Source organism: Choloepus didactylus, chromosome 18 (assembly GCF_015220235.1).
Source record: "Choloepus didactylus isolate mChoDid1 chromosome 18, mChoDid1.pri, whole genome shotgun sequence".
Classification (NCBI taxonomy): domain Eukaryota; kingdom Metazoa; phylum Chordata; class Mammalia; order Pilosa; family Megalonychidae; genus Choloepus; species Choloepus didactylus.
The window spans coordinates 51,638,799-51,644,003 of NC_051324.1; the positions used below are offsets into that span (position 1 = coordinate 51,638,799).

The 5,205-nt window shown below is 55.9% G+C and overlaps 1 protein-coding gene across 6 annotated transcripts in view; it reads right to left on the bottom strand.

Annotated features, from left to right (window-relative positions):
* The window catches only part of ZNF385C (zinc finger protein 385C), a 49,551-nt gene extending 45,288 nt beyond the window's left edge, over positions 1-4,263 (bottom strand). For all 6 annotated transcript variants that reach the window (XM_037810197.1, XM_037810196.1, XM_037810195.1 and 3 more), the window contains exon 1: positions 3,638-4,263. The gene's annotated coding sequence lies outside the window, so the exon portion shown is untranslated. The remainder of the gene's footprint in view (positions 1-3,637) is intronic.
* Positions 4,264-5,205: the final 942 nt, after the last annotated feature.

A 5,205-nucleotide genomic window follows, 5' to 3' on the forward strand; every position in this document is an offset into this window, starting at 1 on the left:
CCTTCTGGCGGATCCCAGGTGCTGAACGTGGAGTCCCGTGGGGTTTGCAGGGAGTCCCAGGAGGGCAGTGCTGCCTCCTGTCCCAGCCCCAAACCACTGCAGGCACCTGGCCTCCAGCCACCCTCAAGTAAGCCAGGCCCTGGCCACAGGAGGTGGCAGGTCACCCAAGGTGAATGAAGTCACTGATCAGGGAGAGTGAGATGGTCACTGTGGTGAGGGCACAGGGGTGGGGTGGGGTGGGGGCGCAAACCGCATGGGCACCCGAGATCACACTTGCAACGGTGTTTAGGAGCATGCACCTGTGTATAGCATCTCCGTGTGTTAGTGTAGGTGGCATGCGTGCCTGTGTGTGTGTGTGTGTGTGTCCAGTTCCATCAAGCACCTCCAAACACTAATAAGGCCAAGGTGGCAGGCTTGATCCCCAAACAGCCCAATCAGAATCAATTAGTGAGTCAGAGACAGCTCCAAAAAAGGCTGCACGCCTCTCTCCTTGGAGCAGACGGTGTGTCCAGGTGCCCCAGGGCCCTCCACTACAGTCAAGACCAAGGTGCCCTTCATTCCAGCCAGGGATGACCCCCACTGCCTGACCAGCTGGCCCCCACATTCTTCCCCATCTAAAGTCCAAGATCCAAACTCATGGGAGGACCCACATTACAGACTTACAGACTCGGGGCCCCTTTCCTGGCTGCAGGTACAGCTCCCTCTTAGAAGGGCAGCTGGAGGCAGGGTGGGGCCCAGCCCTGATCTTCTTCTAGTCTAACTTCCATCCCTCCTGCTGCCGCAGCACCATTTAGCCCTCTCCTTGCTCCTTGGGGCCAATGAGTACCCACTCCCACACCACATCCGGGAGACAAGCGGCCTCTCTCCTCCTCATTGCTTCCCGTGCAAGCACCACAGGACATTTTAAAAAATTGTTCCAGTTTTGGGGTGGAGAATGAGGTCAGGAGGCCCAAGGGGGTGACTGCTTATTGGCAACAGCTGACAGTTTTCATTTCACCTTGAAACTCCTTCCTGATTCAGGTGCGCATGTCCTAAGCCTGGTTTTAGAGGAGAACTGCTATATATTGTGGGGCAAGGAGAGAAGGGAGGGAATTCACCAAATGGCAATTTCAGTCGCCGGCCCAGCCAGGCCCACCCCTAAAATTTGCAAGGCTTGGGGCATAAGGACAAGTGGAGATCCACATACATATGTCTAAATACTTAAAAGTTATAAATCAAGCTAATAAACTGTTAAATGAAATATGTTCCAAATTCTTACCTTGACAAATACACCTTCAGAATGACCTGGAAGACCAGGTTCAAATTTAGATTTCCCTGACTCCTGGGAGTCAAGCACCAGAATGAAGCTGTCTGGGGAAAGACAGGTTCATTCCCATCCCTGGCCCCTGACCAGCACCCCCTTTCCTAGTGCTAGCTCCTTTCTGCAACTCCAGGGACTCCCATGCATGTGTATGAACCCCCAGACAGCACATCCTAGTCCCATGCACACGCCCTGCAAGCAGCTGCCCCGTGGCCATCCTTCAGGCTTAGGGGTATACACAGTCGTGGGGCAATCTGCCCCGGGGAGGCCAGATCCAGGGAAGGGGCTTGTGCAGGCCTGGGAGAAAGCTGGTGACCATCTGGGCAGAGACCTCCCGAGTCAGATATCAGGAGTGTGCTATCAATGGGGACGCACAGGCTCCTGGTAGGCTCATCCCTTTGGCCCTGCTGACTTCTCACCCCACAGGGAGAGGAATGGCTGGAGGAAGGCCCAGCTCCAGGGCTGGGGCACCCCCCTCCCACCCAGGTTTAAGGGTGGTACTGGGCCCAGCCTTCCCGGCGGCTTCCAGAGCTCAGGCCAGGGACTGAGCTGTCTTTCCATTGGAGGACAGCTTGGACAATCCCCAAAGAGGATTTTCAGTTACTAGTATTATTTATCTTCCTGGAAATTTTTAGTGTGACTTGATCCCAACTTCTGGATTTCTGGAGTGGGGAGGGCAGGGAGGATTTTTTTTTTTTTTTTTTTTTTCAGGTTAGGTCTCCAAGCCAGGGCTCATTCCATTGAGGCACAGCCTGAAGTGGGGCTCCTGCTGTCACAGGTCCCTGCTCTGGCAGGGTCTCTCCTCAACCCCCAAGACAAACAGGTGACTAAGAGAGGAGGAGGTGAGGGGCCCTGTACAGCCCAGACACAAAGGCTGGATCCAGGGGCCAGCAAGGGCTGGTGGTGACGGTGACGGGGGGTTAGTGTGAAAGGCTTCACTCTGTCTGGCCAAGTTTGAAAATAAACTTCCACCCCTCCCACCCCATCCCACCCCCACCCCTGCAGGTCGGCTTTGCTGTCCTACACACGAGGGGACACTTATACTCGTTGAGCCCTCACCAGGTGCCAGGCACTGTGCTAAGCACTCTACGTGCATATTCTCATTTAATCCTTGCAGCCACCCTATGAGGTGGGTTCTATTCTTATCCCCATTTCACAGGTGAGGAAGCAAACCCAGAGAGGTTAAGTAACTTGCCCAAGGTCACATGGTAGGTAGAGGAGACAGAACTCAGGTCTATCTGACCCCAAAGCCCACACTCTTTCCACTATAGCACCTTGCCTCTCAGAAGCGAGAAGCTGGCACAGAAGCAGAAGGGATGAAGGTCAGATATAAGAAAGAACTTCCTGAAGATGATGGCCTAAGTGATGAAAGGAGACAATAATCTCGACAGACACGGAAGCCCCCCCCTTCGACCCTTGCCCTAATTCAACTGTCACCTATGCCTGTCCCAAAGGCTTGTCATTTTGGGGAGGTCCCTGGGGCCCTGGCTGGATCCAGGAGGCAGCATTCTAATCTCCCTCTGTTCTACAACACAGGGTCCTCTGCTCTACCCCAGCCCAGTTCCAAGGCCTAGAGGCTGCTTCTCCTTTGTGGTTCAGAGCTCTAAGCATCACATCTGGGCTGGCAGCCCAAGACCACTTCTTCCAGGAAGCCTTCCTTGAGGTCCTGGGAGGCAAGTCCCAACACCGAAAATGCAAACAAAACTCCTGTCAACAGCAGGCCCAGTATGTGTGTGAATATGTCTGTGACCCCTCCCCACCGGGTTCTGGAACACGGACACAGAAAAGACTTGGTCGGGAGGCTCTCTGACTCCCCGGGCCATCTGGACAACCCCTGGTTCCCCCACCTCCCACCCTCACCCACACCTGTTCCCAGGTGTAAATGATGCAGGCATCCTGGGGCTCACCTGAAAGTCCCGGTCCAGTTCAGCTTTGCAGTGGCTCTTACCTCATTTGCCCACGGAACAGAAGTCATTTGGGTCACCTCATCACTCCCTACCAGGGGAGGATGCTGCACTGACTCAGTGAGGTCCCCTTACTCCAGAGTCCCTGTAGTCCCTGCTCCCAACCTGCTCTTTTCTGGCAAGTCACATCCCTAGAGCTTCCCACCCTCGGAGCCCACCTCGGCGTCAGGGACCCTCTAAACTTCCCCAGAGTTTAGCTGCACCGGCTACATGCCCAGCGTTGGTGCGCAAAGCCAGAACAGAGGTGCCCTCACTTGTCTTTTGGGGTCCCCAGTTTTGAGACGAGGGGACGGGACAGATGGAAGGGGTTGCTTTGTGTTCCCGCGCTGCCCTCGAGGTCCTCAGCGCGAACCAGCCCGCGTCGCTCTCTTACCTGCGGGGCAGAGACGGAGCCCGCCGCGGCCACCTGCTCTCGCCGCGCTCGGGAGCGCAGCGGCCGCGGGCAGGCGGGCGAGGGGGCGGGGCCTGGCCCGGGGGCGGGGCCTGGGAGGAGGAGCCTCCGCGGGGCTGGGCGGGCCGCTGCTTCAGGTGGGGGTACGCAAGGGCGGGAGCCATGGCTTTTCTGAGGGCTGGCAAGTTAGGACACCGCCGAGGACCTCATGAAATCTCCTTCAGGCACCCCGCCCAGGTGCCCTGGAACCAGGGGCTCCATAGGAAGACGCCCTCACATGAGGAATGCCCAGAAACCCCTCCTTGCCTGAGTTCCCTCTTCCATCTGAGCACCCTTCTCCAGAAAGCTCTCTGAGCCTGGCAGGATGGGTGGGAGATAGGACACCCAGCTCAAAGGCAGGGTCCGCTGTCCAGTAATTGGCTGCATAAGGGCTTGGGCCACTGAGGGGCCATTAGGGACCCAGGCCATCTTTATCCTCATCTCTCCCTGAAACCCCAACCTCCCAGCCCCCAGTGCCAGCTCAGGTCCCTCAGCTGTCACTGTTTAGCTCTGGAATGACAGGCGTCCGGACTCCGTGCATCCAGCCACATTCAAGGCCACTGAGCTTAGCACCCCTGAGCCCCTGCCCTCCCTCCCTCTGCCCCCAGTCGCTAATTTTATTGACCCGTAAAAGGCACGTTGCTGGCAAGGGAATAATAACTGAAGGCAAAGTGGGGAGCGGATGGACAGCAGAAGGGGACTCCGGAGGCAGAGATGGGACAAGACTGGGGAGGAGGGCACCTCCTGGAGCCAGGGCCAAGGGCCACCCAGAGATTAGGAGGAAGAAGGGCCTTGGGAAGGATGGGAGAGGGACCAGAAAGGCTGGAACTGGAACTTCAGCTCTGCCTGACTAGAAGCCAAAGTGAAGAAGATGAGGCTGGGGGAAGGGGAGGTGTATTGTTTCCCATCTGCCCTGAGGCAGAACCAAGGATGTAGCAGGAGGGAAGGAGGTTAGATGGCAGGAAGGACTGCCATCTTACACTTGAATCTCTGCCCTAGGCCGCTCCCCTCCTCCTGAAGGTGACTCCTGCCTGCTGGGCCTCTCTTACTACAGAAATAGCCCTTTCCCTGAAGAATCAACCTAGATCTTGCCTTTCATGTCTTTCTTTTTAAAATGAGAACAGAAAATTTAGGGCTTTGCAACCCCCATACCCACTCCCATGTCTACCTGAGCTCACCCCTCAAATCCTGGACCTCAGCCTGTCTCCAACCCAGGGGAGATGACCTGGGCATTAGAGGGGATGGAGAGGGAGGCCTTGGGATTGGAGCCTATTACAGGAGGGAGGGGGCACGAGCCTCAAACTTAGACTGTGGGTGCTCTCTCTGAATAAGTTTACCTATGCAGCCATAAAGAGGGCTATTAAACATTAACATTACAAATATACCACAAGGCAGGTCACTGGATGCAGAGGGGTAGGAAGTAGAGATGTGAGGAAACTGTGAGGGCAATGGCCATATTCATGACATTGACTGTGGAGGAATATACATATGTTAAAACTCACCAAATTGCA